The sequence below is a fragment of the Halichoerus grypus genome, chromosome 14 (assembly GCF_964656455.1).
Source record: "Halichoerus grypus chromosome 14, mHalGry1.hap1.1, whole genome shotgun sequence".
In the NCBI taxonomy this organism is placed as follows: domain Eukaryota; kingdom Metazoa; phylum Chordata; class Mammalia; order Carnivora; family Phocidae; genus Halichoerus; species Halichoerus grypus.
Window position 1 is genome coordinate 84,274,899 of NC_135725.1, and position 13,839 is coordinate 84,288,737.

General features: G+C 38.6%; 1 protein-coding gene across 11 annotated transcripts in view; it reads left to right on the plus strand.

Annotated features, from left to right (window-relative positions):
- Positions 1-13,839, plus strand: part of GAPVD1 (GTPase activating protein and VPS9 domains 1) — a 77,665-nt gene that overhangs the window by 10,204 nt on the left and 53,622 nt on the right. The window contains exon 3 of one of the 11 annotated variants that reach the window (XM_078061754.1): positions 173-344. The exons of the other annotated variants lie outside the window; for them this stretch is intronic. The gene's annotated coding sequence lies outside the window, so the exon portion shown is untranslated. The remainder of the gene's footprint in view (positions 1-172; positions 345-13,839) is intronic. 11 annotated transcript variants of the gene reach the window in all.

Sequence of the window (13,839 nt, forward strand, 5' to 3'; positions counted from 1 at the left end):
ATTAGATTTATTTGCTATTTATTTATTTATTTATAAATAAAGGAGTTTCCTTCAATGATAATAATGCTTCTTGAAGCTTGATAATATTTATAATTTTATGAGATACCATTCTGGTAAATGTGATAAAATGAACATGACAGCCTGCTGTTCATATACCTTCCTTAATTTTTAGGGTGGATCTTGGATCTTGAAACAGGCTTTACCAGTATTACAGCTCAGCAGAAATGCAGCTGAAGCTTCAAGTTCTCTTTCTGCTCTGCTCTCTGGTGGTTTCATACACTCGCTGTATTTATGGAGGAAGCTATGTTTATCCAAGGGACCGAAGCTTCCTGAAAGCATGTGAGGTGGTGAAATCTTCCTCTCAGAAATTCTCAAAGGGTTCTAAGGATTTTAGGTTTTTAAAAAATCATTTGGTTTATCTTGAACTCCAGATTTATATATGTCTTAGTGAGTTGTCATTAGAGATTGTTGAATAAGAGGAAATTAGATTTGGTGGTATTTAATTTCAGACTAATAAAATTAATGGAGATTTATCTAATTGTGAAAGTTCCTGATACCCATTTCTAGATTGGGTACATATTTTTGTATAATTTATTGCTTCTGGGAAATCAAAGGACGTAATTTTAAAGCCGTTGTAGTTCTGCTTATTGGTGTGTAGCTTGTTATTGTTGAACTGTGTCCAGAAGTACTGTCCTTTTTGTTGCACTTGAAAACTTTCACAGTTTTAATATATAATTATTCACAGAATTTGTCTGGTCCTGAGTGTTTAAGTAATTGCACTAGCAAATCTTTCAGCAGGGGGGGTCTTAGTGCCGAGTTTTTATTATGTTCTCATTTTTTAAAATTACTAAAGTAATGTTCTTTATTTAAAACAACAACAACAGCTGGGTGCCTGGGTGGCTCAGTTGGTTAAGCGTCTGCCTTCAGCCCAGGTCATGATCTCAGGGTCCTGGGAATGAGCCCCGCATTGGGCTCTCTGCTCAGAGGGGAGTCTGTTTCTCCCTCTCTATCTGCCCCTCCCCCCTGCTCATGTGCGCGCGTGCTCTCTCTCTCAAATAAATAAAATCTTAAAAAAAAAAAAAAAGCAAAAAAAACCCCCAAAAACTTAAGGGGCACCTGAGTGGCACAGTCAGTTAAGCGTCCAACTCAGTTTTGGCTCAGCTTGTGATCTTGGGGTTGTGGGATCAAGCCCTGCATTGGGTTCTGTCGACTTGGGATTCTCTCTCCCTCTGCCCCTGCCCCCCACTTGCTCATGTCCGCGCTCTGTCTCTAAAATAAATAAATCTTAAAAACAAAAAACAAAAAACTGGAGCACTGGGTGTTATACGCAAACAACGAATCATGGAACACTACATCAAAAACTAAGGATGTAATGTATGGTGATTAACATAACATATAATAATTAAAAAAACAAAACAAAACCTAAAAACAATGCAGAAAAGGGGTGCCTGGCTCGCTCAGTCAGAAGAGCATGTGACTCTTTATCACAGGGTTCTGAGTTTGAGCCCCATGTTGGGTATAGAGATTACTAAAAAAAATAAATATAAACTTTAAAAAAATGCAAAAAATGAAAGCTTTTCTTCCCCACATATACATGCACATACTATACATCTTGGGTTTTGTGTTGGTTTTTTTCCCAGAAATTATAGTTAACGCTTGTGCTTGCATAGTGCTTTACATATATTAACTTGTTGTTGTTGTTGTTGTTGTTTTGAGGGGGGAGGGACAGAGGGAAAAGCTGAGAGAGAATTCTAAGCATGTTCCATGCCCAGCGCGGAGCCTGACATAGGGCTCGATCTCACATCCCTGCGATCATGACCTAAGCCAAAATCAAGAGTTGGCCATTTAACCAACTGAGCCACCCAGGCGCCCCTAGGTATATTAACTTGTTAAATATTCACAGCCCTGTGAACATACCTTATGAATTAGATTCTATTTTATATCCATTTGCAGATGAAAAAAGTGAGGCAAGGAGAAGTAATTACCAAAGATTGCACAGCTAGTGAGTGGCAGAGCTGAGATTTGAGTCCAGGTAGTCTTGCTCAAGTGATGTGTTTTAGCTGCCTCTGGGGTCTTACCATGTGTATTGTCCTGCGCTGTGCTTTTTGCATGTAATGGTAGATGATGGACAACTTTCTGTGTACCTCTGTCTCCTTAATCATTGTGTAGTATTTGATGGCAGAAGTGTGCCATAACTCACTTAGTGTCTTTCAAACTCAATCTTGTTTAATACTGCCAGTTACATTAGTAATGGTTTCAAGTAAGATTTTAAAAAGTCAAGATTTTTGAACTGAAACAGGTGAAGATACATTAGTATTTACGAAGTAATGCATATTTGCTGTCCAGGTTTTTTTTTTCTTTTACTGTCCAGGTTTTGATATTCTCTCAGTTTAGTTGTATAATAAAATCCAAGCTTAACCCACAGGCTATTGGGTATGCATGAATTTCATTATTTTTGGGGTCTGTCTTCTTTAGTTCTGGAAAATTAGTAGTGTATTGGGGGTAAAAATCTACATCTATTTGGATTTTATTTACTTTGGTAGGGTCTAGAATTTTGGTGTCATAACAAGAAGTCTGGTGTAGTGTTAACTTGAGATGTAAATACTCTCTGGCTTTATATTACTTGCCTCTTCCAAGTAGGGTGCCTTTTGGTTCCTTGTTCTTGTGCCAGGAAGAGTTGGTACTAAGTCTGTTTTTTTTCCTACGATGGTTTAGTATTGTTTCAAATATACCAACTGAAGATATTAGAGTATCATTGTTTCCTTTTTTTCCCCTTATTGATAGTTATATATTTAAAAAAAATTTTTTTTTAAAGATTTTATTTATTTATTTGACAGAGAGAGACACAGCGAGAGAGGGAACACAAGCAGGGGGAGTGGGAGAGGGAGAAGCAGGCTTCCCGCGGAGCTGGGAGCCCGATGTGGGGCTCGATCCCAGGACCCTGGGATCATGATCTGAGCTGAGGGCAGACGCTTAATGACTGAGCCACCCAGGTGCCCCGATAGTTATTTCTTAATTGTGAGGAAGTATCTTTTTTAGTACATTAATAATTATTTCAAGTATGCTTATTAGAAATATAGTAGATATTTTCAACTTAAATTTAGTTACTGTTCTTTAATTATTTTGGAACTGGTTAGAAGTCGCTTGGCTGAGTCCTAATTAGCACACTGCTCGTCATCATTCAGTCCTTTATTAACTTTTTATAAATGCAGACATTAAATCAGTACCTGCTAAACACCAGTCTGTCTGCTAAGCAGTGGGGATACCAAGATGACTATCTCCCTACTTCAGGTAACTTGGAGTTTTGTTGAGAAAACAACATTTTGTTGCTAACAGTATAAAATACTGTGATAGAGATGAGCCCAAATGAGAAAGTATGAGAATGGCTAGGAAAGGTTCCTTGGTTTCAGCTGGGCTCTGATGCCTAAGTGAGATTTAACTGGCCAATGACAAGAGTGGGCGAAGGATTCTAAATAGAGGGTATATAGAAATCTGATCTGTGAAAACCGTTCAGAATTGTTATTATCACGTACAGTGTGAAAACATGGGCCCCTTAAGGGCAGACCTTACCCATCTTGTTCATCAGTGCCTAGCACACTGTAGATGTTTAACAAACATTTGTTGAATGAATGAGTGAAGGAAGTGTGTTAAGCTTACTGTGCTTGTCTGTCCATTTTTTGGAAATAAATGAGTTCATTATTTTTAATACCTGACGATTTTTAGGTCATATAATTTAACAAAACATTATAAAATGAGTAATAAACTATTGCTGCACTGAAGGAGGTTAAGTCTCGTAGACATGTACACATGTAGACTTTGTCATGTAGACAAATCCTTGTAATTCAAGATGGTAATTTATATTTATAAAAAATATTTGCAAGGGATGTCTATCTCTTGTATGGATTGGTTAGATTCCTGAAAAGTGGTGGGTAGTTAAATCCTCAAACTTAAAATATTTGATTGATAAAATATAGGAGCTAACATTGTGGCAGGTATGTCATTAAAAATTGGCAGTCATGTCCTTTTTTGCCATATCAGGTTCATACGAATATTATGTAAGCACTAAAAAAAGAAAAAAATATATTATGTAAGCACTGGAAGTACCTATATAATGAACAAGAAAAAAAGTAACTGGCAGTTCTGTCAGGGTGTAGGCATCAGTATCTAAAAATGTTTCCCATGCTTAATCCTTGAGTAACATCATAATTTTTCCCAAATCTGCATCCTACTTGTACTATTATTTATTTGTCTTTTTTTGTGGACAAAATTTAAAAATATTTTTCAAGAAGCTTTATGTTGGGGCGCCTGGATGGCTCAGTTGGTTAAGCGTCTGCCTTCGGCTCAGGTCATGATCCCCAGGTCCTGGGATCGAGCCCTGTGTTGGGCTCCCTGCTCAGCGGGGAGTCTGCAGCTCCCCCTGCTTGTGCTTTCTCTCCTGCTCTCTCTCCAGCTCCCTGTCAAATAAATAAAAATCTTAAAAAAAAAGTTTTATGTTATTACATAATGAAAGGCTAATAATACTTTATATTCTAAATAAAAAGCAACTTAAATATAATAAAAACAAAACAATGTTATGAAACCTAGCTAGCTACTATTTGCAGGAGGTCCTGGGTTTGGGGCGCCTGGGTGGCTCAGTCAGTTAGGCGTCCAGCTCTTGGTTTCGGTTCAGGTCATGGTCTCCGCTCAGGTCATGGTCTCAGGGTCTTGAGATCAAGCCCCTCGTGGGATTCGTGCTGAACGTGGAGCCTGCTTAAGATTCTCTCTCTCTCTCCCTCTGCCCCACCCCTGCTTGCACTCTGTCTCTGTCTCTTGAAATAAATAAAAATTAAAAATAAAGAAAAGGTGCTGGGTTTGAGGCCTGCTATCCTTTAATTAAAAGGAGAGATTAGCAAAGTGGTAGAGAAGTGTTGAAGACAAATTGGCACCTTGCTTAGATTTTCTCCATGATGTAAATAGAAGGACTGAAAGAGACTTGAAGATGGGGTAACTTTTGGGGTATTTGAGTGGCTCAGTCAGTTAAGTATCCTACTCTTGATCTCAGCTCAGGTCTTGATTTCAGGGTCATGAGTTGAGGCTGCACGTTGGGCTCCACGCTGGGCATGGAGCCTACTTAGAAAAAGAAAAAGAAAATGGAGTAACTTTCCTACTTCGTGGTTCATTGTTGTTTAGTGTCATTAAGGAGGAAGGGATGCACTCTGTTGGTGGGAGTAGTTCCCCCAGAGCTTCACAGAGGGAAGAGATTCGGGGACTGGGCCTTGAAGGATAAACCTGAGTTCATTTGAACATAAGGAGGCTGTGGGCCTTTTGGGGCCTATATAATAGTATCTGCTCATGTTGGAGACTTTAGGATATAGTATGGCAGTAACAGCTACTTTTGGGGAAGTGAGGAAATGGTGGGAGATGAGTTAGAAGATGTAAAAAGAGGGATTTAAGGAATTAATCTCTAGTAACTTTTTCTTTTTTCTTTTTTTTTAAATTTTTTTATTGTTATGTTAATCCCCATACATTACATCATTAGTTTTAGATATAGTGTTCCATGATTCATTGTTTGTGCATAACACCCAGTGCTCCATGCAGAACGTGCCCTCCTCAATATCTAGTAACTTTTTCTAAACTTTCATATATCATTTCTTTCGTAGAATTTGAGGGAATATATTATTTATTTAGTCTCGAAATCCAACTAAATCTGACTTTGTCAGACAGTTTGAAACTTTCAAAGAAAGGGGGACTTGTCCAAATACTGACTCGCATATTAACAGTTGTCCGAAGATTGGGGTGATTAAAAGTGGCCTTGACTGTGAATTATGCACTCACAGATGGCATAGTAGTAAAAGCTCGGTGAGCCACATGTACCTGGATTCTACTCTCAGCTTTGCCAGTTACTAACTTGACCTTGGGCAGATTATTTAATTTCCTCAGTTTCCTCACCTGTAAAATGTCGATAAGAATACCTACCTGCCTTTCAGGGGTGTTACGCAAATTAGAGGAGAATATCTATGTTAAAGCCCCTGATTGGTGCCTAGTTCATGACAAGCCTGAAATATGTGGTAGTTGTTGTTGTTGCTGTTTTAAGATTTTATTGATTTATTTGTCAGAGAGAGAGAGTGCACAAGCAAGGGGAGCAGCAGGGAGAGGGAGAAGCAGGCTCCCCGCTGAGCAGTGGGACTCAATCCCAGGACCCTGGGATCATGACCTGAACCGAAGGCAAACACTTAACCAACTGAGCCACCCAGTCATCCCAGTTACTATTCTTTTTATTTCCTAAACACCGATATATTTTACTACCACCAGTCAATTAAAATTCTGTTCAAGTTCAGCCATTACTATTTATAATGCCTTTTAAGAAAGTTTGCTATTAAATGGATATTAATGTAAAAACACTTTTCTTAAACAATTCTGGCTAGGAAGTATGTTTGCCTTGCTTCACTTGACCAGGAATTAGTGCAAAATGTAATGTGCCTGTGGAAATTTTGTTATGAAGCATCTGTATTTCATTTCTGATCATAGTAAACCAAGAGAGAAAATGTTTTCAGTGTGATAACTGTGTTGGGGCACCCGGTTGGCTCCGTTGGAAGAGCATGCAACTCTTGATCTCGGGGTTGTAAGTTCAAGCCACACATTGGGTGTAGAGATTACTTAAAAATAAAATCTTAAAAAAAAAAAAATGAACACTAAAATGTGTTACCAGCTGTTAATGGATCCTGGAACATCATGTGGTAGCTGGTAATCCTTTTTCTAGATGGTGGTTGTTGAAGATTGTGATAAATTACGGTGTTCACATGTTTTCCTAAGTTAGTATACTTTTTTTTACTGAAAAAAAAATTTGCTAAATTGAATCCGTGGACTTAGAAGTGTATTACTTGTGTAATTAAAAAAAAAATACGCTTTATTTTTTTTAGAACAGTTTAAGATTTACAGAAAAATTGAGAGGATAATACAAGGAGTTCCTCTATACCCGGCACTAAGTTGCCCCTGTTCCTAACATCTTACATTAACATGGCATATTTGTTACAATTAGCGAACCACTGTTGACACATCATTGTTAACTAAAGTTCAATTTCCTTAGTTTTCACCTGATGTCCTTTTTCTGTTCCAGGATCCCATATTATATTTAATTGTCATTATCTCTGTAATTTTTTTTTTTTTTTTAAGATTTTATTTATTTGACAGGGAGAGAGAGACAGCGAGAGAGGAAACACAAGCAGGGGGAGTGGGAGAGGGAGAAGCAGGCTTCCCGCTGAGCAGAGAGCCTGATGTGGGGCTCGATCCCAGGACCGTGGGATCATGACCTGAGCCGAAGGCAGACGCTTAACGACTGAGCCCCCCAGGTGCCCCGTCTCTGTAATTTTTAATTAGATCATCTTAAATTAGGCACATTAACATATTTGCAAACATGCTTTGTTCTCAAATTTCAAAGCCATACTTGCATGTGGCATTTATGTTACTAAAAATGCTTAGGCTGAAGATTGTGGCCTTTACTTTCAGTTTTAATAAGCCTTTTACAAGTGTAGGTTCCACAATCTTAGCAAGTAGTCTAACCTGTTAAGACTTTAATACTTCCCACTTACTTTCATGGAAAGGTTCATTTTGGTCAGTTCTCTTATGCGATGGACATGGAGCTGTGTCCCCTTGAAATGATAGACATCACCTTTTAATTAACAAGAAGAATGATGTCTTACATTGTGTAGTCATTTACACTTTCCAGTCATCTCATATGAACTGTACAGCTTAGCACATGAGAGGGACAGGGACACTCCAGTTTTGGAGATGAGGAAACAGAAACTTAAGTGAAATGACTAAGTTTCCAGTAGGTCACACTGCCGGTAGGTGTAAAGCCCAGTCTTAAATGCCTCAGATCTTCTGACCCCAGTTTTGTTATCCTTTTTGCTATGTTGTTTGACATAGTCTCTAAAATGAGAAAGGAGCAGGTGGTCTTATATAATATGGGCTGTCTCATAAAGTTATTCCTGAATTTATTAGATTAACAAAGAGATGATTAGTTTGTTTACTTGAAGTCTAGCTGTTAAAGTATAGAACCATTAGATACCTATCATTAACTTGGGATCCCTTTAATTAGAATTTTCAACAGGGAAAACATGAAACATGATTCTCATTCCAAAAAACATTTGAAATAATTTTTTTCCTAGTATAGAGTCCTTCTCTTGAATCATAGGAGTTCATTCAGGCATAGTTGCTAACATTTGTAATATGTGTATCCTCCTTGGAGCATATTTCCTAGTTTGCACATTTCAGGCTGTTCTTCCTCTCCATGCTCTGCATCAGAATAGGTATGCTTACTTATCAGGAATTGGCAGACTTTTTCTGTAAAGGGCCAGATAGTAACTATTTTAGGCTTTGTGGGCCATATGGACTCTGGAGGACTCTGGCAACTATTCAGCTCTGCCATTGTAGCAAGAAAACAGCCATAGATTATATGCAAACAAATGGACATGGCTCTGTTCCAATAAAACTTTATTTATAGAATCAGGCCCCTAGCTGAATTTGGCCACAGGCTGTAGTTTGCCAGGCCCTGCTCTGTTACCATTGTGGAAGGATACAGAAACCCATTGTGCTTTACTGCTTCAACTAAAATCTTCCCACTGTTCTCTCACTGATATGTTTTCATAACATGAATTGAAAAGCTTAAAATTTGATTTAACGTGCATGGTATATAATGAATTTTATTTTTGTAGAAAATGTGGTAAGTGGAACTGAAGTTACAGATTTTCATAGTCTAATTTTTTGCTATAAAAAGAAATGAGCTCACTTGGAAAATGCGTGCAAATTTCAGGATAAAATTCTGTTTGTTGTTAGATATGTTAATGCCTAATGTTAATTTACAATCTTTTATTTTACTTATGTTCTTTTTCTTAGAGCAACTTGTAACAATGCAATTAGCAAATATATATGAGCGCTTCTTGAGTGTGCTCATGGTATTGGGGGCTAGGGATACATCCATCTAAAAGATGCTCTCAGCCTTTGAAGGGACCTGTCATTTTTGCTGGAAAGACAGGATACAGACATCAAAGATGAAAAGATGTTGAGTAGGTAGTTGCAAATTTGGATCTGGCATTCAGGGGAAACGTAAAGTCTAGAGATACTAATTTGGGAGCTGCCAGCATTTTGATGGTTCTTAAGCCATGAGATGGAATGAGATTGCCTAGTACTGAGTGTAGATGGAAAAGGAAAGTTCTCAAGACTGAGCTTTAGGGTAGGGTACACCAGTGTTTTGAAATCAGGGAGATGAGGGGCAATTACAAAGGAGACTGAGACTGAGTGGAGAAGACAGGGGAACACCATGAGAGTGTGGCGTCCCAAAGTCAAAGAAAGTGTTTCAAGGAGAGTGGTGTCAGATGCTTCTGTTAGGTCAAGAAGAGGAGGAATGATAATGTATCATTGGATTAATAATGTGCTTATTTATTTATTTATATATATTTTTAAAGATTTATTAGAGAACGGGGGGGAGGGACAGATGGAGAGGGCGAGAGAGACTCAAGCAGAGCAGACTCTACACTGAGCATGGAGCCTGATGCAGGGCTCGATCGCACGACCCCGAGATCCCAACCTGAGCCAAAACCAAGAGTTAGACACTTAACCGACTGTGCCACCCAGGCACCCCACATGTGCTTATTTATTATTGGTGAATTGAAGTCTAGCAGTTTTGATGGAATGGTAGGATAAAACTTATTGGTGTGGGCTCTGGAGGGGATCAGAGGAGAGAAACAGGAGACAGTGATTATAGACATCTCTGTCAAAGAATTTTCTTCTAAAGGGAGGGAAAAAATGGGGGTGGAAGCTGAAGGGGAGACATGAAGTAGAGAGTTTTTTTTTTTTTAAGATGAAAAATAATAGCATGTTTATATATTGGTGAGAATGATCCAGTAGAGAAGGAAATGTGGATGGGAGGGGGATAGGGTGGTTGGGATTTCCACAGTAATGTTCTTAAGTAGATGTGAAGGGAGGAAATTAGCATACAAGTGAGGCTTGGCTTTAACCTAGAGAAAGGCAGTTCATTCAAAGTAAAGAAAAGTGGAGCGCGCGCGCGCGCGTGTGTGTGTGTGTGTACATATATGTACTTGTAGTTACTTGTAGTTTACTTGCTCCTGGCTTCATAGTTGACTAAGCTTTGCGAGGACAGAGGCTGTCTGTTTTGTTCTGTCCTGTACTCTTAGTGCCTGGGTACAGTGAAGACATTCAGAAAATATTTGTTGATTTGAATTAAATTGGAGAAGATAGCTTTTAACAGCCTTTCCAATTCTAAGATTCTATTTTGATACTAAGATCATAGAGGAGGGACGCCTGGGTGGCTCAGTTGGTTAAGCGTCCAACTTTTGATTTTGGCTCAGGTCATGATCTCAGTGTTGTGAAATCAAACCCTGTGTCGTGCAGAGTCTGCTTTTCCCTCTCCTTCTACCCCCCCCCCGCCGCTCATGCTCTCTCTCTCAAAATAAATAAATAAGTAAAATCTTAAAAAAAAAAGATCATAGAGGAAATAAAGAATTTAAGCTCAGCCAAGAGGTGAGAGTTGGAGACACCTGTATTTTAAATGATATTTGAGCGTAAACTCAGATGAAGTCGATGTCACTAGAAGCCAGGTGAAGTTCTGTAAAAACCAATAGATAAAAGGAACTTTAAGGAGTCAATTATTAACAGAACTGGAAATTAAGGTAGATATGACTGACAAAATGTTTAGATTAGTTGGTTGAGAGGAAGGGCTGCTTTGGAACCAGAACTGAGTCAGTGTGAATTTTGATGTAGCTGCTTGCTAGGTATGTCAACACTTTTCTCAACTGTGAAATGAAGTTAATGAGAGCACAGTCATCATAGGGTTATAAGGATTCAGTGAGGAAAAAAATAGCAGTGCCTGGCATGATAAAGTTCTAAACAAATGGTGGCTTGGTATGAGTATTGTTATTGTTAGTTTGATATTGATATTGTCATTGTTACTTTTCAGGAAACTAACATATTTGCAAATATTTGTATTTTCCTGTTGTCTTCAGTATGGTAAAATCTCCCCACTCTAGTTATTTATGCCTACATTTTATTTAAGCAATTTCCCAATAGCTGTAACTATTGTGTTATAGTGGTGCCTTAGAAGAGCAGAACAACTTCATAGACAAACCCTTTTCTGCAACTGTTGTTTTTAAGTAGTGACCTGTTAGGTATTATTTGTGTGTGGGGGGGTATTTTTTCAAAATGTATGAGCCAGTAGACTTGGGGCTACCTGAATTGAGTTCAGTTAACATGTTTGAGCTCCTGCCTGCCATCAGCTATGTTAGGACACAAAGTTGAATTCTTTCCCTCAGTGTTTACAGTCTAAGGGGAGAGAGAGAGCTATAATATCATTATACTCTGGCATGTGCTACATGTTGTATAAAATAAGTATTCAGAACATGATTTTAATTTAGGTAAACTGTGGACAAAAATATAGGTCAGAGTTAATTTATATTTTTAATCTCTTGCATTTTACCCAGTGGTCTACTGACACTTTTTAGGGTGGGGGGGCAGAGGGAGAGGGAGAGCAAGAATTTTAAGCAGGCTCCACACCCAGCATGGAGCCAGACACAGGGCTGGATCTCACAATCCTGAGATCATGACCTGAGCTGAAATCAAGAGTCGGATGCTTGGGGCACCTGGGTGGCTCAGTCAGTTGGGCATCTGCCTTCGGCTCAGGTCATGATCTCAGGGTCCTGGGATCGAGCCCCTCATTAGGCTCCCTGCTCAGTGGGGAGCCTGCTTCTCCCTCTCCCTCTGCTGCTCCCCCTGCTTGTGCTCTCTCACTCTCTCTCTCTGTCAAATAAATAAATACAATCTTAAAAAAAAAAAAGTCAGATGCTTAACTGACTGAGCCACCCAGGCACCCTTATATAATAATGTTTTTAAAAGTATTATTTTGTAGGTTAAGTTATTACCTGTTTTTTGGCAGCACCCAGACCAACTTATTATAGAAAGAAAAGCATTAAAGCAAATAATTCTTGAACTTGATGAAAGAAATAAATGCTTAACAAGTTTGTCTGGATTTATTTAAAACATCTTTGAAGACATTTGGAACTATTAAAGGATTTAGAAGGTGAATTCTTGTTTAGACTAGGTGGAGCATTACTTTCATGTGTTAATTTTTTTAAGTGAAGCTGTATTTGAAGGTTTTAATTTCTAAATTGTATAAATTGGTTCATATTTTGCTGTGTCATTGGAAACATTTTATGTGTCCTATCTTGAACAATATTTTGGTTATAATTAGACTGTGAGCTCCTTGAGATTAGGGGACCTGGCTAGGCTCCAGCCAAGCTCAGTAATATATTTGTTGAATTAAGTTGTATTAAAGCAGCAAGAAGGGCACAGTTTGAGAATTTCTAAAATATTTTTCCCTATTTTTTCATTATGAAAAATTTCTAACATAACTGAAATTGTTGAAGGATAGTATAATGGTTATCATCTACCCTCCACCCAGATTCAACAGTTGTTTATATTTTGCTGCATTTTAAAAATCTCATTTTTTTGCTGAACCATGTAGAAGTAAGTTGCAGACATCCTAACGCTACTTTTACATACTTGAGCATGCGTCTCTTAAAAAGAAGATATTCTCCTAAGTCACCGCAGGATTTTTGAGTCATTCTTGTAGAGATCAGGGTAATAATAGTAGTGTACTGGCTCTGTCATCTCTCACTTGTGTGCTCCTGGGCAACTTACTTCACATCCCTGAGCCTCAGTTTCCTTAGCTGCAGAGCATTTATCTCAGAGGAATATTATGCAGATGAAGTGTGTAAAGGCACCATTTTCAGTTGATAACGTGTTTTCCCCATACAATACTCAAGTGTGGTGAATTAATACCACACCCACCCTTGTTCCCAGAGTTGGAAACTTTTACCTTTTTTTCCCCATTTGTTGTTAATAAATCTTGTATTTCTATCTTGTAACATTTCTCAAACCTGTCCTGTTCTTTCCATTGCCACCACATTTCCTGCCTGTCAACAATTTTAGTCTCTCTTCTTCTGGTCCCATCCTCACCTCCTCATCCTTTCCTTACTGCCAGAGTTTATGCTCCCAAATATAAATTTAATCTTGTTAATTTCCTGTTTAAAACTTTTCCCATCACCTACAGTGCAAGGTCCAAGTTTCTTAACTCTGGCTTCTTTGTACGTCTGTCTCTGCAGCCTTATCTCTTATTATGCGCGTTCCCTCCCTCCCCCCCCTCACTGAACACACAGACACAGTCCCCCAAACTGTAGCAAGCCATGGATAGCTCTCTAAATGTACTCTTGGTTACACACATCTGTGCCTTTGCTTGGTTGACTCCCCGTATCTGGAATTCTACCCCACCTGCCATCCTCTTTATGTCTGGCAAATACTCATCTTCTCCCCTCTCCCCAGCTTGCCTTTTAAGACTAGGTGCAGGTTCCTTCTCCTTTTCCCCCTCTCCCTGTCTACATTGTACAGTCTTCTAGCATAATACCCGTAACATTTTTGGACAGCCATTTGCTTGCATGTCTGCCTCGTTCTGCTAGGTTAGAAAGTCCTTGAGGATACACAGGTTTTATCCCTTTTTGTATTCCTAATACCTAATATGTTGCTTGTACCAGGGGTAAAATAAATGTAGATATTGAGTCCACATTTTATGGGTGAAAAAAATCCGAGGTTCAGAGAATAATCTTTATGTGCCCAAAGTAACAGAACTAATTAATGAAACATTCAGATCTTTAAGAGCCCATTTCAGTATTGTTCCCATTAACTATAATAGTTCTTAGTCTGTATACTTAGAGCTCCCTAGAGGATGTTAGAGTTCCCACATGGAAGTCTATAAAGTCGTATATGAATTTTCTGTAAATTGAGTCAATACAA